The sequence below is a fragment of the Arachis ipaensis genome, chromosome B9 (assembly GCF_059453495.1).
Source record: "Arachis ipaensis isolate K30076 ecotype BB chromosome B9, ASM5945349v1, whole genome shotgun sequence".
Lineage (NCBI taxonomy): Eukaryota > Viridiplantae > Streptophyta > Magnoliopsida > Fabales > Fabaceae > Arachis > Arachis ipaensis.
This window is the reverse complement of record NC_142444.1, coordinates 23,992,801-24,012,271: the sequence shown is the minus strand read 5'-3', so window position 1 is coordinate 24,012,271 and position 19,471 is coordinate 23,992,801. Positions and strand designations below refer to the sequence as shown.

The 19,471-nt window shown below is 33.6% G+C and overlaps 1 pseudogene across 1 annotated transcript; it reads right to left on the bottom strand.

The window, feature by feature from the left end:
- Positions 1-5,389: 5,389 nt before the first annotated feature.
- Positions 5,390-11,581, bottom strand: LOC107617148 (uncharacterized; annotated as a pseudogene). The gene is made up of 6 exons (XR_001614825.3): positions 11,430-11,581; positions 11,264-11,343; positions 11,054-11,178; positions 10,909-10,958; positions 10,734-10,808; positions 5,390-5,593 (listed from the first exon to the last, which is right to left on the bottom strand). The product of XR_001614825.3 is annotated as an uncharacterized LOC107617148 (transcript).
- Positions 11,582-19,471: the final 7,890 nt, after the last annotated feature.

Sequence of the window (19,471 nt, the reverse complement as noted above, 5' to 3'; positions counted from 1 at the left end):
CGATTCTTTGGCTTTTCAGTCATTTTCGATATACTGATCTAACTTTTTCACCCTGATTATTAATTAATAAAGAGTAATTATTTAAATTAATTTTTAAATATTTTAAAAGTGAATATTTAAGTTCTCAAAAAAAATTAATATATCAGAACATCTTTAAAGTTTTATTCTGTAGATAAATTAGTTTCATTTTTTAACAGAATAATATACAGATTAATTTCTAATATTTTTTTCTATCAGACATAATAATTTTTCATCTATAAAAAAAGTAAAATTAAATAAAATTATTATTATTATTATTATTATTATTATTATACAATAATACTCTACCATAATTTTTTGTATTTAGGATAAGAATAATAATAAATTTATTCATTAAATTCTTATGTATGTATTTATAATATAAGAATTTTTGCGTAAAAAATATAAATATATATATTCACTCAATAATAATAATAATAATAATAATAATAATAATATAATAAATAATAATAATAATAATAATAATAATAATAATAATAAATTATATTAAAGATTATTTTACAAAAAATTTAAAGTTGAAATTATTTAATATTTTTATATTTAATATAATTAAAAGATGTCCTATTTTAAAAAGTATGTTTGTATTAAAAGAAAGTGTTTTAATTTGAATTTCAAAACATTATTATTCATCTTACTTGTTTTCAATGAAAAGAGTGTATTAATATGATAGTGTCATCGTCAACATGCACAAAACTAAGCTAATAATAATAAAGGTTGACATATAGTAAAAGTAAAATGAACGAGAAACTGTTATATCTGATAAAAAAAACGTTAAAAATTGATCTGTGTATTAATATTTTTTAAAGACTAAAATGTCCGCTTTAAGAATTATTGAAGATTAATTTGGATAATTACTCTACTAAAAAATAGATTAAAGACAAATTTATTTCACTACAACAATATAGATTATTTTTTAGGGTTATAATGTATAAAAGAAAATTAAAATTTGTCAAAAAGATAAATTTTGACACTATTTTAACTATGAAAATATGTTAATAAAAATTTTGTCAAAAATAGTATTTTTAACATATAAGTGATTGTGAAAAAAATTTAAATCTTATTTTGATAAATATTGACTGTCAAAAATAATTTGTTAAAAAATTTTGAGAACATATTTTCTGTGATACTTATTAATTGTCAAAAATACTATTTATTTTGACACTTATTGACAATAAAATATTTTCAACAAAAAAATTTTAACAAAGAATGAAATGAGATCTTGAAACTAAAGAATAAATTGAGATTTTGAAGATAAAGAATGAGTAGTATAACCTTAAACTGAGAGCAGTATGATGTCAAAATTAACAGAGCCCAAAGAAGAAGAAAAATAGTGGAGTAAATTAAAAACAAATGAGTATCAAAATTGAGGAGTAATTTTCTACGGTTAAATTATTCATCAAGAAAATATAGAAAATTTGACATTTGTGATATTTGTCAAAAATATATATTAATTTTAACATTTAATTATGGTGTTAAAAAATAAAATATTAAAATAACTCTATTTTCTTGTAGTGTTTGTTGGAGTAAAATTTTAAAAATTAATCTGTATATTAATTTTTTAGGAACTAAAATATCCATTTTTAAAAATTTTTTAAAACTGATTTAAATAATTACTCATTAATAAATAATAATCATGAAGTCCGGACTAGTCACTACTACTTCCTTTTTCTCTTTGACTACTCTGCCAGTTACTTAGACTACAAAATTTCTAACCATGCTATCTTCCGATGCTTTTATTTAGGGGGATAAGAATATACTTAAACAAAACAGATAATCATAGAAGAAGATATATAATAATTATATTTTTAATATTTCATTTCAATTCATAGGCTTTTCTAAGTTTATGTAAATTTTGTATAAAAATTTTGTCTTATGCTAATTATATATATGTTTTGTTTATAAGAATTAATTTTTAAATTTTTTAATCATAAAATTTTGATATTATTATATCATAACATTATTTTTTTTAAAAAATTAAATTGATATGAGAAGATAAATAAATAATAACTATACAATTGTAAGGTAAGAAAACAAAATAAAAATATTTTTTAGATAAAAAATTATGAATTCAACTAAATTGTATATCTTTTTCTGAGTAATAATACAAGCTTAGTAAATAATTTTTGTCTTAATGTGAACTAAAATTAGCGTGGGAAAAGCGAAACAACCTATTGGGACAAATATATAAATTTATATATATTATGCAATAAAAGTTTAGTTAATATCTGCCATAAATTTAACTATAAAAAATGTATATATTTTTTGAAATTTTTTTATAAAAAAATATATAAATTTTAAGTTTTCAATATGGTTAACCAATTTATTAAGATGTCCAGAATATCTTTGGTAGTATCCAGTTTATTAAGATGTCTAAGATAGGTCATTACACGAAAAAATCAAAGTTAGACACAGCATGTCAGCAACTTCAAACAAGTTCTGCTGCGGCTTCATCTGTGCATCAAGTAGATTGTCCAATTCCCCCCTCTAATAGTGCTGATGCCCAAGCAACCTCATCTTTACGCCCCTTTCGACCGCCCAGTACCGAATCACTACCTGCTCTACAGGTTTGCACGAATGGTGCTCAAAACTCAGAGGTAAGTGATGAAGACTTAGACCCAGAGGCAGATGAGATAGATTATTTTGAGCAACACGTTGATAACCTCTTTGCTCCATCGGAGGCTCCGAAGCGCAAGGGACGCAAGACCACCTCATTTTTGGATGTTAAAACAATTGGTATACAAGAATTTATCTCATATAATTTTTTATGCTTAATTTTTATATGATTTTATCGCATCTTAGCCACAATGGTTACTCACACAGACTAACTATGATTTACAGAATTCGATGGGACATTCAAGTAACTTCATTTGAGTGTGAAGGAGGCTATGAAACCATCTAACGGTAGAAAGATCGTACTCAAGTGCAACGAGAGACTACAACCAGTTGAAAATAAAGTTGGTATACTGAGTGGCGTTCTCAGATTGCTAGGATCTGACTACACCAAATTTTCAATATGCGAGAAAGACTGGAAAAAGGTTCGCTCGAAGGACAAGATCTATAAAAAATGTGTAAAGGTAAAACGTTATATTCTTGTAGAGTTCGAGAATCTTAATTTGACACCTACTAACAAATTAATTTTACTGGTGCACGAAATATTTCATTTTGATGAGGATAGTGGAGGAATTATCAAGCGTACAATATTAAAAATGCTAGGGAGGGCTTGGAAGGACACAAGGAACGGGTTGTACCATGATTATTACAAATCAGAACTGATTATATATTGAACAAAATATTGAAGGCTGTCCACCGGGAATTACTACGGATCGTTAGAAATGATACCTTAATTATCGCAATAGTGAAGACACAAAAGTAATATATTTTTTTTCTTAACAAAAAAGTCTATTTATGTTATATTTAGTCAAAATGGTGTCTAGTAACTTTTACTTTTGATGGCATGATAGGAGAAGTGTAGAAAAAATATTGTGAATCGATCGAAGCAGTTATACACTCACACTGGCGGACGAAAAGCTTGGCAATGCTCAAAGAAGAAGAGGTAATTTACGTTTGACTCTCTTTTTGAACCTTCTATTCTTCTACTTATTCACTATTTTAGCTATATTGTTATAGACGGAACGACAAGGGCGTCCAATTGGTAGAGCAGAGTTGTGGACCTTAACGCACAAACGACCTAATGGCTCATATCTCCATGATGCAGCTCGGGCTATTGGTGTAAGTAATGCGTTGTGAATCGCTAAGTTGTTTCTCATAGGTTTTGTTTGTTAAAATTGGGTTGAAAGTCTATTCGGTTAGCAATTAGCTAATAAATGCTTATGTTCGCTTATCTAACTGTGTAGGAAAGAATTGTAGAGATTGAGCAGCATGATGAATCATCTGGACCGTTGTTTCAGAATGATTCGCTTGCTCAAGCTCTTGGAAAGGAGCACCCGGATAGAGTGCGTGGCATGGGTATCGGACCGACTTCTAGTCAAGTGTTCTATACGAATTCACATCAGCCGAGCAATGAAATTCAAAGAGAGGAGACCCAAAGGGTGCTGCTTGAGCTACAAGCAGAGCTGGCGGCCGAGAAATTAAAAAGGCAGGCAATGGAGAGTGTAACAGCCCAGACCACCCGCTAGCACGATATTGTCCGCTTTGACACACAAGGCCTCACGGTTTTGCCTTTGACGATAGGGATGATAGCCAAAGCCCCCCACACTCACTCGTCAAAATGCGTCATACTAGGGAGAGGTATCCACACCCTTATAAGGTATGCTTCGTTCCCCTCCCCAACCGATGTGGGCCTTACAATCCACCCCCCTAAGGGAGTCCAGCGCCCTCGCTGGCACATCGATCCGGGTTCTGGCTCTGATACCATCTGTAACAGCCCAGACCACCCGCTAGCACGATATTGTCCGCTTTGACACACAAGGCCTCACGGTTTTGCCTTTGACGATAGGGATGATAGCCAAAGCCCCCCACACTCACTCGTCAAAACGCGTCATGCTAGGGAGAGGTATCCACACCCTTATAAGGTATGCTTCGTTCCCCTCTCCAACCGATGTGGGCCTTACAGAGAGTGCTCTGAGATGTCTAATTCAAGGGCAAGGTGGGGAGCTGCCACCAGACATGGCTGCACGGATGAATTCGTTGGAGGAACAGAGTAAAAAGTAGAACTTAGGATTTGAAATTAATTTTTTAGTTAAATATACCCTTTTTTTTATTTTTGACTATGCAACTCTTAGTAATGAATACACTTTATTGATATTTGAATAAATATATGAGTATTTTTATCAGTTTTACTAATGTCATTTACCCATCAATTTTTTTTCAGTTACAAATAATTAAGATTTCTAATATCAGGAAAAATTCAAAAAAAAACAAAAAAAAAACAAAAAATATTACCTAGTACATTCAAATTAAAAAAGCATTGATTGACGGTGCAAAATACAGTATTTTTGTAGCCATTTAGCCGGGCAAATAGCGAAGGTTACAAAATGGCCGAAAATAAATTTAAAACTATTGAATATCAGATAGCGGCAGCTACAAACTACCGCGAAATACGTTTAAAAAATACATCGGTCAACAAAATAGTAGCGGTTCAAAACTGTAACACCCTACCACACAGAGTCTTATACTTAAGTCATAAAGTTGAGGTGGTAAAGTATTACGACCTCTAAAAGTGTATATATATATAATAGTTGAAAGAAATTTTAACTAGTTAAGCAAAGCGTTGAATAGAAAATCGCATCACTCGTGTAAACGATAACTATGAGAGAAGAATTCCAAAGATACATATAGCAAGGCTTTCGACTCGGCTCGTGAAGCTAAAACCGGCCAAAGCATATATACATACACAAATAAACCCAAAAGTAAACCAAAATAGAAAACTGATAACCTGTTTCTCCGAGTCAACCTCTAAGAGGGACAAACATAAAATACAAGTGGAGATCTTATATACATATATAAATATAAACAAAGATACAACCCTGAGTTCTAAGAGTTCTTCGCTTCATCAGCGTCTCCAGAATACAGAGTGGTGCTTCTCAACATGCATCTGAAAAACAACAATATTGTATGGGATGAGAATCGGGGATTCTCAGTATTGTTAAGGTGCCCACTTATATAATAAATAAGGTCTTGGGAAAGCCAGAGGCAATCCTAGAATGCCGGCACTCAGATTATAATTCTTAAGGAACTAAAACAGAAACCATAAGCAGGGGTAGATATCTAAGGTTCTTAAGGTTTTAACTCAATCCTAACTTAATCTCTCAAATTACAATCCACTCACTGTCTCATTCAACTCTAACCCTTACTACTGACCCAACCAGTCACGGCCTATGGCCCAAATCAAACCAGCTCGGCCTCCGGCCCAAATAAACTCAAACCCGGCCTCTGGCCCATTTCAAATCAAATCAACATTATCATCCATCCACCACCAAGGTACCCAAAATAGAAAGACAATCACAAACACAAGAAAATACAAGGCAAACACATTTAAAGAACAGTTACAGCAAGTATCACAGTAATCAGTTACACAGAATTTATCAGATAGGCAAACCAAAACAATTATGCACACCCAAACAAAGCAAGCAAATGCAACATGATACATGCCTGTCCTACTGGCCGTGAGCTCACGTGTCGGTTATATCGCCAGAACCCGACACATCTGGTAGCTAACCCAGATATTTGTCTCTAGGTTGCGCATCTCCAGGAGGATCATAAACGAATGAGAGTGCCTTTCCACATCGAAGGAGTGTGCCTTTCTACCTTCTCCTGGAGGAGATACAAAGGAGAATGCCTTTTCACATCGAAGGAGCGTGCCTTTCTACCTTACAACCAGAGAAGAATGTGAGAAAATAATACGAAGGAAAGTGCCTTTCCACTTTCTCCACATCCTCATCACGAAAAAAGAAAGGGAACTTCTGTCCTCAACCTGCCATCCAAATACATTTTTCAAGTTATCGAGCAAGCAGAATCGCACCTAAATCTTGCCCTCTCAAGCATTCCGGCCACACACATATCTCGACCGTTCCGGCCACACACACATCTCGACCAATCCAACCACACATAGTCATCTCCAATCTCATCATTAACATCTCAGTGCAGTTACTCTAGACCTTCCTTTACTTCTAGGTAACCTTGCCTTCCATAGCCTAATCTCATCACTTTCGACCTTTACTTCATCTCCAAGTTACCTCTATTTCTTAACTCCATTTTATTACTAAACTTACTATCTAAATTTAGAACTAACAGTGTGAAAATAGAGGTTTAGGAGGTCAAATTGGCTTGAAAACACAAAATAATAATTTGCTGAAAAACAGGGGTATGCGTACGCATGTAAGAGGTATACGTACGCATAGGTCACTTTTTGGGCCAAGATGTATACGTATGTCAAGGTATGCATACCCATGCCTGCCAAACAGAAACGACCCTTCGCGTACGACGGGTATGTGTTCGCATGCAACCATGTCTTATCAAAATTTAGCTAAGTCTGCAGAATTTTAGCTTCGCCCTCTGAACTTCCGACGGGCATAACTTTTTCATTTTAAAATATTTTTCATCCGTTCTTCGAACGGCGTAAACTTCACGGATTCAATTTTTATTTAAAATAGGTATGAATAATTTGGGGGTTCAGAAGTCAAGTTATGACTCACCGAGGTTCGGCTAAAAATCAACTTTACTCTAAAACCTTCAAACCTTTATTTTCATTAATTCACCATTCAATATCAATCTTTCTACACCCAAAATTAGTTCCAACACATGCAATATCACAACAACACAGATCTACATCCTTCCATCATCTATCATACCTCAATTCTAAGCAATTCTCATGCATAACTTCACAATTATATCAAGAAGACCATCAACAATCCATCATCCATACACATTCATTATTCTCAATTTATCAACCATCAGTAAATCATTATTTAACATTTGAATTTCCATTCTAAACATTAAATAACAAATCCATACTCAACTTGGTTCATAATTATCAACAAGGCACTAAGCAATTTACACCCTCATACATTCATTCATAACCTATGGTCATCTAGCCTAAGTTTTCACAAGACATTATATATTAAATACGAGAAACCAAAACCATACCTTGGCCGACTTTTCGATAACCCGAAACACCTCAAGCATTTTCGAACCACAAGCTCCACAACTCCAGCCCCTTCACCAACAATACCCAGCCTCCAAAGCTAATCCTCTAGCTTCCAATTTCTCAAATTAACTCCAACCGATAACCAATTTCAATCTAACATCATAATTATCACTATAATCAATATAGAGTTCACTAAATTAACATATCACAAAAGGTTAGAGGGTTCTTACCTGACCCACAGCTCAAACAAGCTAAACCCGACAATACCCGTAGGTTAACTCGAACCTAAACACCGAAATCATGCAAAATTCAACATAATTTCACATTGTGTTTCGAAATTGGGGAATAAAAAATTGAAAAGAAAAATGTGGATTCCTTACCAAATTGACCACTGTGCTTTGTAGAGCTCGACGCTGCGGTCGCGTGGCTGCAAATGGTGCGGCGATCGGAGCGTGAAGCGAGAAGTTATGGCAACTTGAATGGAGGACAAGGGTTTTTGAACCTTTTCCCTTGCATGCTTCAGCGTGGAACAGCATGAATGAGGAAGAAGAGTGATTCTTCTTTAAGTATAAGGGTTGGTTGGGTTGGGCCTTGGGCGCAGTTTGCCCAGTTCAGCCCATTTGGCCCAATTTTGGGCCAAAATCTTTGAAATTGGTATCAAAATTCTTGTTTTAATTTTCTCTACCACATTAAACTATAAATTTTAATTTTCTAATTTTCTTGATTAATAAATAATTATTAGCTAATTATTTACTAATATCTCGAGTTTTACAAAAACTGCTGGAAAATGTCGTCGAATTCAAGGTTCCCGCCGTTAAATCAACCGACGCTATTCAAGGGATTTCGTTGCGGTTGTGCCAGCGGTTCAGTGAAACCGCCACAAAATCAAATCTCCACTCCCCATACTGCAACGTTTCATGAAGCGCTAGTAACTCGTTTTGCAGTGGTTTAAAACCGTCGCTAATACTTATAAAAATCGCTGCTAAGTACCATTTCTCTTGTAGTGGTTGTTATGCATTTATTAAAATAAAAAATTTAAAATTTTCTACCACTATAGATTATTTAACTTTATGATATCTATTTGCTTTATATTTTTATTTTCTACTTTTATTTTTAAATTTTATATTTTTTGAATTTTGCGAAGAAACAAAATGTAAAAACAGTATAACACTACAAGAAATTATCGGAATAGCAACCAATTTAACGACCGATTTAGCAACCGATTTTGGTGGTCGCTAAAACCTTGGTCGCTAATTAAAAAATAGCGACCAAAGTATTAGTGACCGATTTCAGCGACCGATTTTTGAACAAGGACACCAAACCCTCATCATAGAGTATCGGTCGCTAATATAATCAATCGCTAAATGGTGACCAAATTTTTCGGTCACTGATTATATCGGTCGCTAAATAGTGACCAACTTTTCGATTGTGAAATCGGTCGCTAATTTGCGACCAGCATTTCGGTCTCTAATTTGTTACTAGTGTTTCAGTCTCTAATTCGATCACTAAGTAGAGACTATATTTTAGCAACCAACATTTCAGTCACTAAATCGGTTACTAACTAGCAATCAAAGATTATTAGTAACAAAAAGCATTTAAGGGTTAGAAAGAAAAGATTATATACAAAAATAAAAAGAGATCGTTATTTATTTTAGTTTTACCATAGACAATCAGATTAATTAATGATGTGATCGATATCAACACAGTGGAGATATTTCTATATTCCTTGACTTATGATCATTTAATTTAGAAAATCTTTAAGACTAGAGAGCATTTTTATTGATATCAAAATTCATACAAGGGAGATTATAGTCCATGCTCCATACTTAATAAGCCCGAAATTAGAATGAACAGGATTAAATATTGAATGATAGTCCTATTGTATGCAAGTTGGACCTGGACATATCCTACATAAAATAATATTTTACTCAATAGTGGCTATTCCTTCAAAATATATTTAATTAATAAGGATTATGGTAGGATGGTACATTAGTCTCTCATCTCATCTCATTCATCTTCATAATGGTGAGCATTTCGACCTTGATAAGTTTTAGGTAGAGAAAGATAAGAGGCGCCTGAAAACTGGTGAATCGAACCTTTAACCGGTTCTAATTAAGTGTCTGATCGTTTGAATTATTGACCCATAAAGAATCGGTCTAACTCGGATTGAACCGGTCAAATCTAAATTGAATCGAATCTGTTAGTCCGACCGGATCAATGTAATCCGTGCGTTTCCACAGTGCACTAGCGGGGAGTGGGATCACAGTAGGAAACAACTTTTTTGTATTAATCATCCAAAAAGCAAGTCCATGGAACAAACTTGGGACTTTCCAAAACTAAAGCACGAGCTATCCACTAGGGTAATATTTTCTTTGTTAAATTATATGCTAATAATTATATATACACTAAAATCAATACTTTTTGTTTACAAAACACCTGTCATCCTAAAAAAATTAATAATTATATAATATTAAAGTAATTATATTATAAAACATTATTTTTATTCTTTAATAATAATATTATATTTATTTATTTTTATAATTTAATTTTAATACATTGATATTATAAAATATTTTACACAATTATTTTATTATATCATTTTTTTAAATAATTATTTATACAATTAATATATAAGATAATTATTTTTATTAACGTAGCGTTATTAATATACTTGTAAAGATATATATTTTAAATTTTAACTTTGATTTTAATTTATTTTTATAATTTTATTATTTTTATTTAATTATGACCGGATCAATCGAGTGAATTAGTAACCCACCAATTAAACCAGTAACTCAATGACCTAATCGTATGACCAGATTAATTACCGGTTCGATTCTGATAACTACGGTTTACAGAAGAAGAAGCACGTTCCAATGAGTGATGCATATTGCATATTGCATATTCTGATAACTATGCTCATTTCATCAAGATGAGACTGATGCATATTGCATCATAAGTTGTTTTGATTGTTCACTTCATAAAGAAAGTCAATAAACTATGCTCAATCTTCAAGTTTTTACATTAATTAAGGATATGAGATTTTTGTGAAGTAAAAAAAGAAGGAAGGAAAAGAAATTATACATACCCTATTAATTGCCTGCATTTTGGGCATTTTTTGCCACATTTGTCTGTAGCAGATCGAAAGCACCTTTTACAAAAGCTGTAAATATATATTCAAGATTTTGAATTAGAAATTTAAAAAACGGCCAGGACAAATCATACTAAGTAAGAAATTCAGAAAATTTTTATTTGAAGTGTACCTGTGACCACAAGGGGTGGTACTTGGCTCAAAGCATATCTCCAAACAAATCTGCACAATGATAAATAAAAACAAAAATGAAATGATTTTGAAACTAGGAATTTATGAACCTTGAAAACAATTATATCGACATCAAAACCACTCACCGCGCAAGAAAGCTCATCTCTGAGCTTATAAATGCAGGGAAGTGCAGCAACACCGGATTCCTTCCCTCCTTTTTTACTCTCTTCGTTTACAGTGGCCTTCTTTTCTTTAGTCTTTTTCTCACTATCTGCACAATAATGATAACATAAGAATCTATTATGAAAGACTAAGAACCCTAAACCCCAAATTGGAAAAAATGCAAATAAAATAACCTTTTCTTGGAGTCTCTTCTTCGTCAAGATCAAAAACAGCCACTCGTATCGATTCTGGGGAACTCTGTGCCCTGCGTTTCCTAAACACAAAGTTCACTCCAATAATCACATAATTGCAATAACGCAATTCAAACAAAAAGCGTTGAAGAAAGCAGGATTAGAATACCTTCTTGAATTGGTTGGTGGAGTCTTAGAGTTCAAGACAGAGCGCTTCTTGTGTTTGAAATCTCTATCGAGTGTGTCTTCAACGACGAGGCTCGCGAGAAGCAGTGCCTCTTCGTCCTAGCCGGCAATAGCTTCTGGTTTCTCGGGCTTCATTTTTCGTCTTCACTCACCATTTTTTTCATTTACAATAAACTAACTTGCATACTGTTACACCAACTAACTAATTAACTATCTTAGTGACTTAAGTTACAAGTAATAATCAACTAAACTAAATGTCAACTATCTTAGTAACTTGCATACAGTGACTAATATCTTGCATAGCATTTAAGTAATGCCATTGTAACAGAAAATTCATAATGCTAAAAGTGAGATACAACTCCAGTAACAGAAAATTCATAATGCTCCATTCCAGTAAATTGCTCTATAACAAAGCAAATATCTTGCATCAGCTTTTACTAACCTTTTTTAACCCCATTAAAAAGGGTATGTTTGGTTACATAGGTGGGAACCAGAGACAAATAAGCATTTTGCTACAAAAATGAAGCACATATATTTATCCTCATATTTTGTTACTCCAAGCAACTATAAATTGATTGAGTCTAATTTTTATTTTCGGATTTGGATCCTCTAAAATTTGAATTTCACTTTAGAGAGTAAAGTGTGATCTTCTACCCTTGAATAGTTTCTCTTTCATATTTATTCTTGGTCCCAGCTATGGAATCAATAGTGAGAGATCACACTTTACTCTCTAAAGTGAAATTCAAACTTTAGAGGATCCTCAGCTACAAATTTCCTATATACTCAAACAAGCACACTAGAATCAATACCAATCAACATACATGAACAATAGCAACCATCTATTTTGATTAATTTAATTGGAACAAAAAAAGGTTTTTTTTTTCCTTTATTTTTTTTCTACTTGATTCAGTTTTATAGCAACCAATAAACAATTACTAATTACATCCGAAAATTGTGATAAAATGAAGTGGATTACATACCGGCAAAGCAGACACTGATTTTATTTTTGAGGTGTCATGGCCTCTAAACTGTGCATGGCCATTTGAACTCGCGATACCTTATCAGGTCCACCAGCATTGAGTAACAATTATATTTGCTTATCCTCTGTAAAAAAAAATCAGAAAAGTAGAAATCATGGTTGCAAAATTAGTTAAAAAAGAATAAAGAGAGCCTTTGAAAAGGGCTAAAAGAAAATGAAAATGCCAAGGAAAATTATATTTACTTGAGATTCTGTATTTATATGTAACTCAGTTATAATATATGAATAATTTTCATAGATAGGAAGTAACCTCCTCCAATATAATGTTCAGAATGACATACTAAATCTCTCATTTAGATCTTCTTTTACTTAAAAACATTTTGATCAATATATAAGCTTTGGTTCTGAAACTCCTATTACCTGATATTCATAAGCTTGTTAAAGCTAGTATTATATTTACAAGATCCTTAACAAAAATCGGACAACAGAATTCATCGTGAAAGAACTGCACTTCTTCTCCTTTAGCAAGGACACCATCCATCCACTGCATCAAGAGATAGATTTAATTAATAACATCGAGTAACTATTAATTAATAACATACAAAGTTCAAATACTGCATATCCACCTGAATTGGAAGAGATTTTGGAACAAGTGAGACTGTTTGTGGTTCATAGATGATATTGCTTCTCAAAATTGCATAACTCGAGTAATTTTTGAAAATGAATTACTCAGCTGCGACTTTAGTTTTACCATAAACATTTACCGGAATAGTAATGTCTTCTTCCTTATAAAAGGACTTTTCCCCTTCATAAACTGATGAGAAGAAATATAAATATAAGAACAAAGCATTCGTATGATAAGAAAAACGGATAAAGAAAAATGGAAAGCATTCATATGCTGTTACATTTGCATAAAACATATGATAAGAACAAAGCTTAATTAAGCATTTTATATTATAGACTATGAAATTATCAAGGCTTGTATTTTTTTTTTTAAGGTATGTAAGATGTAATATTTCTATATTGAAGAACAAAGAGGTAATATGGACTTTTCAAATTAAACAAAGTATTCTATGTAATCATCAGTTTAATTTCCTTAAAGAGGCTATAAGCTATTAATCTTCATGAAGATAATTTAACTTTCAGAAATTTGTTTTATCCTATTTCAAAAGATAAAAGGTATTATATTATCAATTAAATGATTTAATTCTCAAACAATAATAATAATAGAGCCAATCACCCATCATGTGCTGGTTAATCAACTTATGATCTAATCCTCAGCAACCTAACATCACATGCACCATCGTGTACCACTTAAAAAGATATCAATGAATAATGAATACCTGAAAAATAGATTAGTGGGAAATCTGAGCGATTTAATAGTCCAATAAGCCATCTTGTCCAGAAATGTTACCAGCGTATGGTGCTTCTTCAAATCAATGTTCAGATCCGCTTTGTATGTCTCCAATGGCTTCATTATAATATATATATATATATATATATATATATATATATATATTCAATGAAACAAAAGAAAACTTTTCAAAAAGAAAATAAATAACAATAGATTTGAAAATAAATATCCTAATTGATAAAACCAAATCAAAATAAAAATAGAGATATTCTCTGAAATTATAATGAGAAATCAAAATCAGAGATACGAAGTTGAAGTACCTTGACTGAAGGAGAAAATCAGCTTAACCGGAAGACCGTTGTTGTTGTTGTTATCGGAGAAGCAGTTACCATAGAAGGCGACGCTGATAAAAGAAGGCGAGCAACGGCTGATCTGAACGCGGATGCGACGATCTGTGACAATGGCGGAACGAGCAGAGGAAGTACGCAGCGAGTGTAACACCCTTCCACACAGAGCTTTACACTTAGGATGTAAAACAGAGGTGGTGTGATATTACGACTTCTAAAATAAAAATATATATATAATAATATTGAAAAGGATACAGTATACGAGGAGCCTTGAAAAATGGATAAAGCAAAAATCGTAAAATAAAAAGTGCAACACTCCGAAAACAAGATTACTTGCGTGTGAAGAAACTAAGGTTCAAAGGCATAAATAAACAGAAAGTAGGAATAGAGGGTAAAAAATACAAAATAACAAGCTTCTAACTCAGCCTGCGAAGCTAAGACTGGTCGGAGAATATTTACATACAGAATATACAGCCAATAGCCCAAAATACATGTTTAAAATCCTAGTTTTCCATAAACCTCTAGGAAGTATAAAATAAAATAAGTATATATATATATATATATATATATATATATATATATATATATGAAGAGAGTCTAAGTACATATAGTAAAGGACCAAAAGTAAAATCCCAAAATTAATCCACTTCGCTGCAGAAGCTCCAGACGCCTACCGAGGTGCCTCTCGACCTGCATCTGAAAAATAACAACATAGTATGGGATGAGAACCGGGGGTTCTCAACATAGTAAAGGTACCACACACATAAGATATAAGGCCCTGGGAATGCCAGAGGCAATCCTAGGATGCCGACACTCAGATTATAGAGTTTAAAATACTAAAACAGAAACCATAACGGGTGGTCTTCTAAGGTTCTAACTTAAACAAATCTTGAACTAGATTGAACTCCCTAACTTCCCCGCATTTCCTCTAATAATCTTCCAACACCAATGATACTGCACAGACAATTAAGCAAGCAAAGGCAAACACAGTTAGTATACAAGTACTGCAATTAGCAAATATAATAATTAACATAATAATTCAGTTAGGCATTCTCAATTAATGCACAAACAAGCAAAGCAAACAATATGCATATGATTCATGCCTGTCCTATGGCTGATGATATCATCTGTCAGTTATATAGCCAACCCGATACGTTCTGGTAGCTAACCATGAACAGAAACACCCATGCAGAGCAAGTGGGTTTGAGCTACAACCCCCTTGCTACTACCCGCTTAAACCAGAGCCAGTAGAATAACAACTACTGCGGTTGATAAACCACTATTTTACGGTTTATTTTGTATTGAGTTGAGTGGATTTTATCAATTATTCATACACTTATCCATATAATTTGCATGTTTTACATTTTCCTTCCTAATTTTGTGCTATGATTGAAAACATGCTTCTTGGACCTTAAATTTGCTAATTTTTAATCCTCTTTTATTATCATCGATGCCGTGATATGTTTGTTAAGTGTTTTCAGGTTTCATAGGGCAGGAATGACTTAGAGGACAGAAAGGAAGCATGCAAAGTGGAAGGAACACAAAAAATTGAGAATTTCAGAAGCTGATAGCGACGCGTACGCAAGGACAATGCGTACGCGTGACCGAGCCATAGCCAAATGACGCGTACGCGTGACGAGCGTCACGTGCTGCATTACATAGAATTCGTTGGGGGCGATTTCTGGGCTGCTTTTGATCCAATTTCAGGCCCGAAAATACAGAATAGAGGTTGTAGAGTGGAGCTGGGGGGGAATCATTCAATCACTTTCATTCACACAATTTTAGGTTTTAGATGTAGGTTTCTAGAGAGAGAAGCTCTCTTCTCTCTCTAGGTTTTAGGATTTTTAGTCTTGTTCCTTCTCATCAAATTCAGATTTCTACCTTGTTTTAATTTAGTTTTCTTCTACTTTTATTTGTTTTAGTACCTTAGTTATCTTCTCTTGTTAATTTCTTTCACTTTGTTGCCTTCATGTTATGCACTCTTGCTACTCTTGATCTTTATTAATGCAATTCATATTTTTTATTTTATTAATGCTTTATTTAATTTGTGTTATTGATTCTTTGCAATTGTTGGTTTTAGATTTTACATTCTCTTATTACTTTTCTATGCTTTTATTTTGTGCCTACTAAGTGTTTGATAAAATGCTTGGTTGGATTTTAAATTAGATTTTTGTATTCTTAGCTTGGATTGAGTATTTAGAGACTCTTGAGTTATCAAAAGTATTTTGTTGAATGGTAATTAGAGATTGCCGGTTAGCTTGAACTGCACCAAAGCTAGTCTCTCACTATGAGTTGACTAGGACTTGTGAACTCCAGTTGATTGTATGCACTTGACATTCCTCTATTGGTTAGAGGTTAACTAAGTGAAGACAATTCACATTTACCATCACAATTGATGATGATAATGAGGATATGACTTCTAATTCTCAATCCTTGCTAAGAGCTTTCTTAGTTATTAGTTTATTTTTCTCGCAATCTATATTTTCTTGTTCCTTATTTCAAAAACCCCAAAAATATACTTTTCCATAACCAATAATAGACTACACTTCCTTGCAATTCCTTGAGAGACGACCGAAGGTTTAAATACTTCGGTTTTTATTAGGTTTGTTTAAGTGACAAACAATCTAAACGTTGATTGAGGTTTAATTGTCGGTTTAGAACAATACTTGCAACGCGATATTTTTGTGAAAAATCTTTACCGACATTTTTCCTTCGTCAGCCGTTACTACCCAGGCGGGTGTTTAAAAAGCTCAACCTGGAGCAAGTGGAATAACCACTACTGTTGCTACTACCCAGGCGTCACAATTGCTAACTTGGAGCAAGTGGGACGAACCACCATCCTTGTTACTATCCAGATATCTCAAGCATTGACCTGGAGCAAGCGGGATGAACTGCAGCACTTGCCGCAGCCCTTGCCACTGCCCAGGTATCTCAAACGTACATTCATTTATTCCAAATCAGTTCAATCATCAATCATCACATCATTATCACAAATGTTCATCATTTCCATAACACTTTCACACTTCTCAACCATGATTCATCATATTTTCAAGCTTTCTTCTCTTGCAAGTTACCATCCCTTCCTAACTTCACCTCATCACTAAGCATACAACTAAGGTTTAGGGGCTAAACAATGAAAATAGAGGTTTAGAGGTTCAAAATTGGGTTTTAAACACAAAATGTTCATTTGCTGAAAAACAGGGCCGTGCGTACGCATGTCATGTGTATGCGTACGCATACGTGTAATTTTGCTCAGGTCATGCGTACGCGTGGGCCACGCGTATGCGTGGACGGGCATTTTGGCCCATTTCGAACGGCTAAGTCTGAAAATCTGCAGAATTTTAGTTTTGAGTCCCAAACTTCCGACGCGCATAACTTTTTTGTTTTAAATTATTTTTCATCCGTTCTTTGAACGGCGTAAACTTCACGGACCCAATTTTTTTATGAATTAAGTTTAGAATCATTTGGGGGTCCGAAATCCGAGTTATGGCTCACCAAAGTTCGACTAAAAATTAATTTTTTACAAAAACCTCAAACCTCAATTTTCTATCAAGTCACCTTTCAAAAATCAGCCTATAATACTCAAATTCAGCACCAACTCATACAATATCATAGCAACATCACTCTACATCCTTCCACCACCCATTAAACTCCAATTTAAACAACTCTAGCACATAAATTTCACACTTATATCAATAAGAACATCAATAATTCATTATCTATACAAATTCATTACTATCAACATGTCAATCATCATCATAGCCTCATTTAACATTCTATTTCCACACCCAATATTCAATAACACCCAACTCCCAACCTTGTTCACAATTGTCATCAAGACACTAAGCAATTCAACATACACATGCATTCATTCTTATCCTATGGTCATCTAACCTAAGTTTTTACATAATATTATATATTAAATACGAGAAACTAAAATCATACCTTTGCCGATTTCTACGTATTTTTCAAGGCAACCCACTAAAGCCAAACACAACCCCAAAGGTCCAAGATCACCAAAGCATTGACACCCAACCTCCACCAAGTTCCAATGCCCACAATTCAAGCTCCAATATGTATATATATACACCTAAATTCACATAACCACACATATATATCCAAAACTTAATATCCAACACACAAAATCATAGAATTGACTAGGGTTAACAATCCTTACTGTACCCACGGACCAAACGAACCAAGTCCAACAAGTTTCGCAAGCTAAATCGAACCTAGAGCACCAAAATCAATCAAAATCTCAACATAGATACTCACAAATTTCGAAACTCAAGGGGTAGAGAAACGGGAGTGAGGGTGTCGCTTACCTATGAAATTGTTCCGATAGATTCGTAGAGCTCGACGCGGTGGTCGCGTGGCCGCAAACGATGCAGCGATCGGAGCTCAGAGTGAGGATATATGGTGGTTGGAATTGGAGTCAAGGGTTTTGACTTCTTCTTCCCATCCCCAATAGGTTTTGCAGCGTGAATGAAGAGAAGGGAGGAAGGGGAAGCTGTGTTCATTAAGTGTTATTGGGTCGAATTGGGCCTTGGGCCAATTTTGGGCCCGGTTCGGCTCGTTCGGTCTAATCTTGGGTCAAATTTTCTTTGAAATTAGTGTCAAAATTCTTGTTTTAATTAGCTCTATCATATTTTACTACAAAATTTACATTCCTAATTTCTTTTATTAAAATTTAATTTATTAGTTAATTATTCGCTAATTTTATGGGGTTTACAACGAGAGGCAGACGGCGATAAAGACTCGAGAGGAGGAGGGATGGCACCGATGATCGAGAATGGCTCCGATGAAAACGACGCCGACTAGGACTCGACGGAAAGTGACTTCTCTCTCCATTCCTCCGGAGAGTGAAAGAGGTGGCGAGAGGGACGCTGTGTGAGGACTGAGGAGAGAGCTTAGGGTTAGGGTTGAAAAGTGATGGTTTTTTTAATTTATTTTGAAATCTAATTTATTCCTATTATTTAAAACATACTAATTAATGTGTAACTTTTGTTTTTTAGTTGGTCACAAATTTAGTCGTTAATAGCGACTGATTTAGTGACCAACTGCTCTAATGCTAAGATTTTATAGTTAGTCACTAAAATCGGTCGCTATATTAACCCTTTGTAACCGATTTAGTGACCATTACCTTAGCGACCGAATTAGCGACCAACTATTTTATCAACATATTTTTAAGTCGGTTGCTAATTCGGTCGCAAAAAAATTATAAAATAGCAACCAATTTAGCGATCAAATGCTTTAAAACCAGCATTTTATAGTTGGTCGCTAAATCGGTCGCTATCTTAACACTTAAAACCAATTTAGCGACCAACTTCTTAGTGACCAACCAT